Here is a 12,840-nt window from a genome sequence, read left to right as displayed (position 1 = left end):
TTTATATTTGTTTTATTTTGTAATGCACGACCTAAGGATAATTGTCTAGCAGGCAGTTCATAGGCTATCTGATTAAGATTATAATTGTTTCATGTTTTTGTGTACATTTGTATACAAATGTGAAAACTAATAAATAAAGTCGATATCATTCTGTATACGATTCATTTGGTTATTGTGTCTATCAGTATTATTGATATTTAAGTTTGACTTTATTTATTACAAACAACCCATTGAGATGGATTATCACAACATAAGAAAAATCGGATAAAACATTTGATAAAAACAACAACAGCATTATTAGACAATAGGTGTGAAATTTATATTTTAAGTCAAGTTAAGTCGGCTATATTCTTCAATCACTGGGTGTGTATATAAATAGCTACTCTGAATAGATGGAGAAACATTGTGGGAACATTTGCAATTTAAGTGTTCTTCCACTAGATGTCACTACAGAACCTTACAGACAGCCACACACCTTTAAGTTAATATATGTTTAAAGGTCACCTATTATGCAAAATCGATATATAAGAGATTCTGAAAGTTTCAGGAAAAAAGATTCTCTCTCTTTTTGTCCTGAATTTATATAAAATCCTGTCTGAAAATGAGCTGATCAGATTTTGGCCACTTTATGATGTCATAACGATTTTTTGGGTTGTGTAACCATTAGCCAATAACCAACACCAAGGTACCCCCCCCCCCCCCACACACACACACCTTATCACCTGAATCTCCTCCTAGAGCACCATTGTGTTTTTTTTAACCAAATATCTCGCAGAGGGGCGTGGGGAGCGGCACCTTATTTTCATCTAAAGTAACAGACCCAGAATCAGCATCATCATTTTGAAACAGGAGCAGTCTGTCAATTTCTGGATTAACTGGAGATCATTTTATCCAATTTGTTTGTTTTTCAAACAAAAGTTGCATAATTTGTCACATGGATCTTATTAATCCAATCCTTGTACCTCACGTTTTTGTCCAACAGATGGCGACATACTGTGAAGATCTATGTCAAATCTGATTATTATTGTTCTATATATATGTCTCTTTTACTGTCTAATCCGTATGATCTGGCTAATAATAAATAAGATTCTACAGCCCTCAAATAGTTATGGCTTTTGAGAAACTGGATCCTGGGAAGTATTCTTTACTCATCTTTTCCAAGAACAAACAAGTAGCCTAATGTGGATTAACCAACGTTTGCAAATAACAAACATTGCTTTATATGGCAAATGTGATTTTACACATGCCTAGGATTAGGAACCATTTATAATTAATTTCTCATGCAGAAAACTAACCCATAAGAAACGCTCCTCTGTATGTGGGCCAGTTGTAGCTCAGTGGGAGGAGCTCTGTGAGGATTAGTGCGGCTTCACCTATATGTGTGTATGTGTGTGTGCCGCGGACCAGGTTAAGTAGCTTGGTTACACGTATAATACCACCGCGTCCGGTTATGAAACAGGGAAATTAAGGAGCTGTGACCAGGAGCAACTCGGTTTTTTTTTGTATTTCTGAGAGGACATACCGAGTGTGTGTTTGCGGATAAACCTGCTTTTCGACGCGGCTCACACTGCTGTGTTGTTACCGTCCGACCGGAGGACCGACCTACGGTAAGACAGAAAGAAAGAAAGCCGAAGCACAAGTCTTAAATCTGGTTTACAGCTTGTTAGCTTTTTCTCAACTGTTAAAATGTAACATGTCAGTGGCATTTCTGCTGTTGTTGGACCATGTGTGTTTTCTTTGACAGTTGTGTGTGATTGACATGTGCGGGTGGGAGGAAGGGTTGGGTTTCTTTAGGGGGAACCAGATGTCTGTGAGGGGTTACTGTGGGAATTACCACTACAAAAAATACTAGATTATTCGTTTTTTTTGCAACCTAGTAAGGTAAAATAAGTTAAAAAGTAAACTCCACCGTGTTTCGTCACTGTTGTGTCCTCACCATATAGACAAAGTAGACCCACCCAATCTCTAATCATAGCCCAGCATTTCTGCAACCTTAGTCCCTGCTTAATAACATGTTCTTAAATGTATCTGGTTTCATAATATTGCAGAAACTTGCAGTGCGTCCAAAAACATTGTATCCACGTGTTGTTGTTGTGATCCCCCTGGCAAAGTTTTTTGACAGACACTGAGGAGCCTACCTGTCCTGATTCACCTTTCAGGCTCCTGATGAGCTTTGAACTCCGATATCCTTTGTGAGGAAGGAGGAATGAAGGTGGTGTAGAGTTTCCAACAAACAGCATTAATGTTTCATGGCTAGCCTCCTTGTGTCATTGCTTTACAGGTGTTCCCTTCCCACCTGCTAAATCAATGTCATCCACAGTCAGCTGATGTAAACTGAGACAGTATCTAGGGTGACGACTAAAATGTGTTGTTGATGTTGTTGTAGTGCAGTTTTCTCTCTCTCTGTTGAGAAATGGTCAGAGCAGCTACTTTGAATATGAGTGATGTATTACTCAGCTGCAGGGAGGTTATTTTTCCACCTGCTTTGTTTGTGTGTCAAGCCTGTTGGCAAATGTTACAGGTTTTCTTTTAGCTGAAACTAACAATCATCTTCAATATTAAATAATGTTTTTCAATTAGGAGTTCATTGTTTTGTCCACAAATAGTGAAAAAAGGCCAACGTCACCCATTTAAATTGTTTACTTTGTCAAGTAAATAGTCCAAAACCTAAATATATTAAGTGCGCTGTCATATGAGACATGAGGAATAGCAAATCCTCACATTTGAGAAGTTGGAACCAGAGAGATTTGGGCGTTTTTGCAGTATAAAATTACTAAACACAATCAAAAGAGTAATGTTTTATCACACAATAGACCAATTAATTAGTTAACTAGTTATTTGAAATCTATACATTTTGTTAATAACACTTTTTACAATACAAAAGAGGCCTTTAAAAAAAAAAACTCTTAACACACTTGTATGAAACCAACCTACCAATATATTCCATGATTACTTATTCTTGATATTGAGTACATTTTGGAAGGATGACCCATTTTGTCAGGAAAGATGATTCAGTTTTGATCACATGATTTATATGGAGGTTTACATTGGTCATGGTCACTATCACATCAACCCCCCACCACATTCAACAGCTGTGAGTTATCACGTGCCTGAATTTATCCATACTTGTCACGTGATAACAACTTAACCATCTCCATATCCTCTTTTTCTATCAAACTGTCCAAAAATGTCTGCATTCCTCCATCAGCTGTGGCTGCTGTTGTCCTACAAATCCTGTGGATGCACTTTAAAGCCAAATATCACACTGCCAGTAGCTTTCTATGCTCTGCACTTCGTAAATGCTGTCACTGTATAAAGGATTTGAAGAGTTGAGGTTTTAATGATGGTAGGGAAGCAGTTCAGTGTGATTTGATTGGGTTTTCTTTATATTGAAGTAATCCGTTTATAAGTATTTTGTATACAACTCATTCTGGTGCTGTCTAAATCTATTCCCCCATGTTTCCAGAGGCTCCAGCAATAAGGTAAATCTCTACACATTGACCCCCTTTCCATAAGGTCGTCCTAAACATGAGTAGGTTGGACATGCAGCAAAGAATGCAACTGAAGTTCAAGTTTTATGTTACAAGTTTCTGAGGAATGTGCGGCTAATCAGTCATCTGTATGATTAGTAGTGATGTTAAGAGGGGACTCAAATCTTTATATGGGAAATCTGTTTGGCTTACATCAGTTTACAGACTTGAAACCAGGACATTCACATTCAGGAGTCCTTGAGTCCTTGAGTCGCCATTAAAGCATGCTATGAATAAAGGCCATACCTATGTGACATAGGTTCAAGTCACAAGTTAGGGATCAGTTTCGCTTCCACTTGCTTGTTACTGCCTATAGGCCTACTTCACATGATGTTAATGATTGTTTGCAGGTAATGCTTTTGAATGGGAATAGCCTTTTTTTTTTTAATCAAAAGCAATAGAAAAGTATTACGTGTTTCTTGTGATTTTGCAAAAAAAGTATGCCAAAAGGACAGTTTCTTTTGTAAGTTCCAGATATTTTTTTCCAAAAACTTGTGTAATTACTCGACACGGTGCTGCCATCACCAAACCAGCAGGTGTGTGTACCTGTTTCCCCTTTATCCCACCACGTTCACAGCCAGCTCAGCTTTGTCCCGTGTTTGGGATTAGCCCAACCTTTCCCGCTGTCCGGAAACTGACCCTGAAATGTCACAGACAGCATGAAAGCTACGTGGTGATAGAGACTGGCAGTTTTTTCCTTACCTTTTAATAAAATAATACATTTAATTTTGGTAAATGTTAGATAAGAAGGTTGATACCATTCTCATGCCTGTGTTGATAGTAAGAAAATAAGGCTGGGAAGTGATTAGCATAGCTTGGCAATTATGTCATTAGTAAGGTTGCCATTTTTTACATTTCTGTTTCAATATGTATTATCAAATTACATATGTTTTAATTGGGCTTAATTTTTCTACTTTGGACAGCCAGGATAGCTGTTCTCCCAATGCTTCTTAGCCTGACCTATGTTGAGCTAACAACGTTATGACTTTAGCTCCATACAAAACGAAAAGACCTCAGTGGACTTTTGTTTTCTTTCAAAGAACATATTGGCCCAGTTGTTTGTGTTCCACTTTAGTACAAAGAAATACCCTCTTTCCCCCGGCAAACTCTGCTGTGTTTTTTCAAAAAGCCTTTCTTTAGAGTGAAACATTGAGATAGTAAGAGAATCAGGTTGATCCACTTCTGTCACAGAATGGCGTGGGTTGAAAGTACAAATTATGTTTATGCAGCATGTTTTTTGTTGTCATTCATCTGCGTGCCAGTCACTGATAAAGTAAAACATTGTGGTGCACACGGTGTAAGAGGCTAGAGTTTATGCTTTTACAAAGAGTCACCAGCATATACATTAGTTTGCATCTGTTTTGCATTGAAAATAACACACATTTGAGGTCATCTTCAGGTGTGCAGCCACCTGAAGACTAAAGTAAACATTTCCCTCTTCTTCACTGAACTTGTTTCAAAGGTAATAAAAGGTCTGAAAAAGTGTAAAAACAGATGTTAGAAAAACAGGTTCACAGAACACACACCCAAGCAAATATTTAACACGAATGTGCCCGACAGGCATTTTGGTAATCAAAGTATTCCCTTTAAAACTCCTTTGAGAGGTGTGTATCATGGCTTTTATGAAAGGACTCAAAAACCCTCTTTTCATCCAGTTGGCTGATTACTTGAGAGCAGTGCTGCAGTTTACTCTCATCCTCTCAGGGATAAACCTCTCTGAACTTCAGACAGGCTGATTCTTCCAGTCCTCACTCAAACATGGTTGTTGTTGTGTTTTATCAGCATGTTTTACGTGATGCAAACAAGCTAGAGGAAGCAGTAGGAGCACACCACAGATAGCATATGCCCACACTAAACACATTCTTATCACTGACAGACGCCTATTGTCGTGTGGGGATGGGCTGAATACCAACATGAAACCATGAATGATGTCACCGACCAGCCCACATTGTGTACATACAATGTGGTAATTTAGCCTATGAGGGTCAGAAGGAAACAGAGGGAAATGTGTGTTATGACCTGTGGTATCAGAAAACCTTTTTCAACATATGGGTTTGAATAGTTTGTGAGGGTTAGAATTACACGGAAAGATATTTACTTTCTTAGATTACACAATATGAATGTTAGGTGGGCATGCATCCAAGTTTCCCCTCTCAATATCCTCTTACAGTCATATGACACATTCAGGATACCTTTCACATTTTTTATGATTAAATGTTTTTGCCGATGTTTTTTCCTTAGTCAAATGTTCAATTTAGACATTGAAATCTCCACAGTGTCTGAACGGATTTTTAGATATTCAGCATGCATTTAAAACGTTAATCTCACTTACAGTAGTTCTTGTACTGCGAAGATAGCCCTTACCACTCACTCACAATGTTCTTGGGGGAACATAGAAATGACTCCAGTACCCCTTTCACACCAAGGCTTTTCCCCTTCTAGCTCCGTGCTAGAGCTTTTCTGGTTCAGAACCGGTTCTTCGGTTCAGCGCCGGCTCTTTTCACACCGCTCAGAGCCCGACTGGTGCTGCCGCTGCTGCGTCATGACGTCACAGTTTACGTCGCTGATTTTCTCCCCAACGGAGCTCACCTCACAACAACAATAGGCCGGGGACTGCGTCGGGTCGATGATCGTGTTGCTTTTAATCATACGAAGCCAGATTAAATTAAATAACGACTTCTCCAACCTTATACTTTTCTCCAGAGTGCCGTGGTTCATTGTTTATTAATGTGTTTCAGCGGCATTTACCGACCGCTGCAGTGCTGGCTGCTCTTCCACGGGAGTGTATTCTCCCGTTAGCTCCGGGTTAGCTCACACGGCTCTAAAGTATTCACTGTCTGACTGTCACACAAGCAGCTGATACATATCCCCAGTTCCCCTTAAGTGAATGTGTGTCAGTCTGAATTGACGCTGTTTGGTGTCAGTCTGAATTGACGCTGTTTGGCATCACAACGCTGTTATGAAAGTTTCTCTGGTATAACATGGGTGATGTTAGCATAGCAACCGAAGCTAAACTGACTACTTGCTAAGCCATTTTCTACAGGCACTTTTTACCAGCGTATTTTTCATTATGATTCTACTTGTGATAGTCGGACATGACAACCTGTGCAGCCCATGTATTGATTCCATCCGATAGCTGCTATAATAACAAACAAAACGTCTGCCTGCTCTCCACAATGATCAATAACAGCGAACGGATGGTCAAAGTAAGGTACAAATAAACAGAATCACACGAAGCCTGGTTAGTGTTGCCTGACTTTATAAAGCGTGTTTTTTTTTTACAAGTGTGTTTGTTTGTTTGTTTGTAGCCTTTATTTATCCAGGTTAAAAATCCCATTGAGATCAACGATCTCTTTTACAAGGGAGACCTGCGGTACATTGAGTTACACATATAAAAACAAACAGAAAACAAAAAGGACATCACAACATAATTACAGGGGTATACATTAGCATCTATTTACATTTACAGGTATCCAATAATATTTCATCCAGTCGTGCTTTAAAATGATGCAAGGGAATCAAAATGCTCAGTTTCAATATTTTTTGCATAGTGTTCCAAGCTAGAGGAGCAGCGCACATAAAAGCTTTAGCACCTAAAACAGTCCTAGCACTTTGCACATGTAATAAAAACACATCCTGTGATCTCAGGCAATAGCTACTTGCCACTCTCCGTGAGATCAAGGAGCATATATAAGAAGGTAGTTTACCCAGCATGGCTTTGTAGATGAACATGTACCAATGACTGAGCCTCCGAACAGTAAGTGAAGGCAGACCTGCCTTGGCATACAGGGTACAGTGATGAGTAAGTGCTTTACAGTTAGTAACAAATCTCAGAGCACTGTGATAGGCGGCATCTAACCTTTCCAGGCAATGGGCAGGTGCATTCATGTAGATCAAATCACCATAGTCTAGCACAGGTAAAAAGGTCACAGTGACTAGCCTTTTCCTGGTTTCAAAAGAGAAACAGGACTTGTTTCTGAAAAAGAAACCTAATCTAACCCTCAGCTTTTTAAGCAGATTAGTGACTGTGTGGTTGCGTTCTAGTCACTTTGTTCAGCACTACTGCTGGTTACAACTTTTATTTGCCGTACTCGCCTTAACTGTTAGCTCAGGTTAATCTCGCCCCCCTCCGACATAAGCGTGACGTATGCGGTTCTTGCTTCTAGACGGACAACTTTTTGGTGCTCGAAACGAACCGGATTCCGGAGTTTAGAGGCTGCTCCGCTGCGGTGTGAACAGGAAAACCCGGTGCTTTTCAAGCTCCAGCTCCGAACCGGCCCTGAAACACCGTTGGTGTGAATGGGGTATTAGAGAGGCTGCTCCGCTGCGGTGTGAACAGGAAAACCCGGTGCTTTTCAAGCTCCAGCTCCGAACCGGCCCTGAAACACCGTTGGTGTGAATGGGGTATTAGAGAGGCTGCTCCGCTGCGGTGTGAACAGGAAAACCCGGTGCTTTTCAAGCTCCAGCTCCGAACCGGCCCTGAAACACCGTTGGTGTGAATGGGGTATTAGAGAGGCTGCTCCGCTGCGGTGTGAACAGGAAAACCCGGTGCTTTTCAAGCTCCAGCTCCGAACCAGCCCTGAAACACCGTTGGTGTGAATGGGGTACATGATGGGTCTTTGAAGAAGAAAAAGGAGATTCGAAATTGTATGGATTAAAAAAAAATAATAATAACTTGGTTGCTTGTTAAAAAAGGCTTATTCAGAAAGTTAGAAAAAATCCAAAGACACTTTTATTTTCTGCATTCCTTTTTGTGTATCCATGGTTACATCTCGCTCCTTGGGCGGTGAAAAAAATCTTTACACACCTGCTATACCCATAAGCTACAATACATGTATTGACTCATGCATACAGGTTAGATATGACATTCCACTGCCAACAGGGTCAGGAGCAGGTTAACATGTCTCTGTCTGCAGTGAAAAGCCCCTCTCACCACTGTAGGCTGTTCAGGAGAGATGCAACATGGGAAATTAGCCTCATGTCTTTGATCTTAACAATGGGGCTGAAGGCTCTTTTCACCTCTCTTTGCTTCTTGTTATCTACTTTGAGCTCACTTTTTGGAAAGGTGTGTTTTCCCTCCTGGGTGTTTGGTACAGCTATTAATTCCTCTTCTTCTTCCAGCTTCTTTGAGCACCTGCGTGTCTGTTTGAACATGCTAATGAATCGCTTTTACTGATCACTGAGCAGTATTTTACAAACAGCCTGTTTCTGAAACCAGTTTAGAGATGAATACAACAGCCAACACCCACGTAGCCTTCACCTGCATGTGACGATCCACAGTCATGCAGCATGGGGCAACACTACTCTGCTTAGTAATCACATTCTTATCTCACAAGCTATTTACACTCACAATTCAGCCCCTGTTTGGCATGTTTTGTGTGGGGATACTCCATGTGATGACTCCATGTGATAAATGATGACGATAAAATGAAGTTCATCAGAGACTTATTTGAACAATTGAGTGAAATTGTCCTTAAATGTTGTCCTCCATCCACTTATTTATTTTAAGTGGTTTTGCATACATATTAATATAATAAGACATACTTTAACCAGGTAGACAAGTACAGTAATAGTATTACTACTTAAATAATTAATTCGTAAAAAAAATTAATCTAAATATAGTGGTTTTAATTCTTCTGTTAAAGGTGGGGTAGGTAAGTTTGAGAAACCGGCTCGAGATACACTTTTTGTTATATTCCATGGAATGCTCTTAACATCCCGATAGCAATGAATATCTTAAGTGCTTTGACAAAAAATCCATAAAAAAATGTCATCTGTGGAAGCCGTAGTACTGTAAAAAGCACGACCAATCATTTTAGCCGGCCTGGCTAAAATAACTGGATGGCCTACCTGCCTGTCAGCCTTCCATCTGTGCACAAACTTATCTCGTGCCCTCATTGGTCATGTGCGCGTTCGTGTGTGTTGGAGGAGGGGCTCTGTAAGGAAGTGGCAGATTTTTTCTGGCTGTGTATTTTCAAATTCTAGCGCACTCGAGCTGGTTTCTCCAAAATTACCTACCCCACCTTTAATGACATTTAAAAGTAAAAGGAAGACAGTTGGATATCCATTTTAAATTTGTACTGGAGATCTTAAACGATCAGACATCTTTTGCTCCGATCATAAGTGAATCTGTCTCTGCTAAAGATAAATGGTTCAACACAGAGGGAACTGAAGGGAATAATGGAGACTGAGATAAGAAATTAAATTGCCTTTTTCCTGCCTGCTGTGTTGTTGATTGGATGAGGATGACTATAAATTACAAGATCAGGCACTATCTGTCCTTTCAATGGCTTCACCTGTAGCCCTTAAATATTTCATCAGCTACTATCACTTTAATGGGCCTGTCTGTCAGTGGGTTGCCATTAGCTGCCACTGTCTTATGTGAATTATAGTATAAGGTTGGATCAGATAAATGAAACTCCAAAACACTGACTTTTCTTTTGTCTGCTGGAGAGTATTGTATCAAGGACCCAACACACCCTCCCCCCTTAGACAAAAACAACAAACACTGACCAAAGTGCTTAACAAAAAGAATAAATATACAGATATATATATATGTCATTTAACAAAGGCATATGATACCTTGATTAAAACACAGCAATGATATTGCTCACCCAACTAAAGGAAATACAAACAATTGCATTAAAAGAATAATTAATAGGATGACAAAAAGAGAAACATATTTAATAAAGATTTTAAAGGAATCAATTGAAGAGGAAGACCTAATTGTTGGTAAACTACTCCAAAGTTTAGGACCAACCACTGAAAATGCTGATAACATCTTTAGAAGATATATGTAGCGTAATGAAATGAGATTTTTTTATATCTTCTCTCTTATCAAATCACTTCGACTGATGTTTTAAACTCCTGTTTGGCAAGTAAGATGATCTCTATTTTTGAGTAAAGGGTGTGTCCTGCCTCTCAGCTATTTGAACAGACCACGCCTGTGTGTATGAAACCTCGGGGATGGCACAAAGCTGACAATACCCGAAACTAGATCAGAAAAAAAATGACAAAACCCCCTGGAGGCGAGCATTTCTCTTTCTCTCTTTACACTGTTTTCTCCTTTCAGCCTCTAGCTTTAGAACTACTTGTACTCTCGGGATGGAAAAACACTGAGGTGCGACATGATAGCCGTTCCCATGTTCTCACTTTGTCATCATGTTTACCTCGGGGAGTGAGCCGAGGAGAGCCTGTTGCTCTTTATGCAACACCACTTGTAAAACCATTCAATGAAATGACATTTATGGTCCACAGCTCTATCTGTGTAGTGATGATAAATAAGTACTTTTGAACTGGCAATGCGGGGAGGCATGACATGTTTCACTAAAAATGGATGCTTGTAACACTTCACCCTATTTGATCTAATTGCTTGTTCATAGGGAGGAGCCACACACTTATGTTGTGTTCATCTGGAGGAGTTCAGATGCAACAGTCCCCAAAATGTGTAAAGAAACCAGGCCAAGCTTTGATTTATGGTGCATTGTATCTCCAAACGTAACACAAAAGCAGTAAAAGAATGATTTTAAAACTGTTGAAGCGATAAAACACTTGTAATTCCTTTACTCACAGCCCAGTAAATAAATCAAAGGAAAAAGTCAAAAGGAGATGAGAGGAGAGGAGTATATTCAGTGCATTTGATCTCTTTGTTCAGTTAAAAAACATAGCAACAATGTACCTTCCTCTAAAGTTATTTCTCCCTGATTTTGATTTGTAATGAACCTGCTTTCCTCTAGTCACGCAGTGTGTCCTAAAAACTATGAAAAACCACTAAGTAAACCATTTCCCCTTAGATTTTTTCAAAAGTGTTGGTTCTTGGATACTGTTGTGACATTTGGTAAACATTGTACGCTAAATGTCCTCTTATTGTGGAAACCAATAGAGTACACAGTGAGTGTATGGCTGTGTATAACTATCTGCATTGAGGGAAATCCCACGCTGATTTTGTTTCTGCTCTGTTGATCATGTCTCTGGCTGTTGAGAAGTAGAAGCGAAAAATATGTGCAATTACCAAATTGCTATAATTGGATAATTTGAAATTAGGAGAATCCAGCAGGGCTTGTGTTTCACTGCACCACCGGCTGTTTGAGACTGTAAACACACAAATATACACTCACAACGCTCCATCGCCATGGTTACATTCAGGTCCCAGAGATTTAACTCTCAGACACACACACACACACACACTCACTCACTCACTCACTCACTCAACATGTGTATTTTTAACAACCTATATTTTAGTGTGCTCTGCTCGTCCCATACTGGCTCTACAGTATTTGAGGTTATTTTGAGCAAGTAGAGCAGTGACTTCTGTAGGCTCTCCCTCTGTGTGACAGCAGTTACTGTAAAGAGAGCAAGATGTAGGTCATGACTTTCATTAACGCAGCGTCCACACGGCAGCGTGCGTTAAAGCTTGCCGGCGGGCGTGTCTGAAGCTCGACCAACAACCAATCACATGAATCTCCCGCCTCTGACACACAAGCACGCGGTTTGATTGGCTAGAGCTTGTACTGGCATATGATTTGATTGGCTGACGCTTCCGTCGAAGCTTGAAAAGTTGAACTTCTCTCAACTTTTGAAGCGAGCAACGGAGGCAAAGCGACGGAACCACAATGCAGTTCGGCAAAGCGCGACGTCACCCCATTCAAAGTGAATGGGAAGCTGCGTTGAAGCTTCAACACAAACTGCCGTGTGGACGGGCCGTAATAGCACTTTACAACATTTGTTGGAAAAAGCACATTTTCTTCCTTAAAAACAAGTGGTAGATCTTTTCGTGAGCTGGAGAATTGCTCGAGCATTTCCTATTTAGTATAATAAGATGCTGGTACTCAGACTCTGTTGTGATGATGATTTGGTAACTCCAAGTCTTATTTGGCTTATAGTTTAACACTGAAATGATTTGGGGAGGAAGGTTATTGTTGACATTGTTGTCTGAGAGAAGCTTTTCACTAATTACATCAGGCTGATCTTGAAGTATGTTGTAACACCGAACAACTAAAAAGGGCTGATTATTTTTTAATCATTTGGTCTATTAAATATCAGAAAATACTGAAAACATCCATATTATTCTCTCAAACTTGCACGATTAACATACTTTAACAAACAATTGATTATCGGTGGTGTTTAAATAAGCCGATTAATGTTAAATGTCTACTTATATGTTTACAAGTTCCTGTAAATTGTATTAAATCTAATGTTAAACTCCATGTGTGGTGTCTATTCGGTGCTGCTGGTGAAAATCTGCATCGAGAGGCACAAACCCAGCATGAATAACGAAATGAGTGTTTGATGACTCTCTATTTAACACACT

At 39.8% G+C, this 12,840-nt stretch overlaps 1 protein-coding gene across 2 annotated transcripts in view; it reads left to right on the top strand.

Annotated features, from left to right (window-relative positions):
• Positions 1 to 1,378: 1,378 nt before the first annotated feature.
• fam160a1a (family with sequence similarity 160 member A1a) overlaps positions 1,379 to 12,840 on the top strand; it is a 29,350-nt gene continuing 17,888 nt past the window's right edge. For both annotated transcript variants that reach the window (XM_034130522.1, XM_034130521.1), the window contains exon 1: positions 1,379 to 1,607. The gene's annotated coding sequence lies outside the window, so the exon portion shown is untranslated. The remainder of the gene's footprint in view (positions 1,608 to 12,840) is intronic.

Source organism: Trematomus bernacchii, unplaced genomic scaffold (assembly GCF_902827165.1).
Source record: "Trematomus bernacchii unplaced genomic scaffold, fTreBer1.1, whole genome shotgun sequence".
In the NCBI taxonomy this organism is placed as follows: domain Eukaryota; kingdom Metazoa; phylum Chordata; class Actinopteri; order Perciformes; family Nototheniidae; genus Trematomus; species Trematomus bernacchii.
This window is presented reverse-complemented; position numbering and strand designations above follow the sequence as displayed.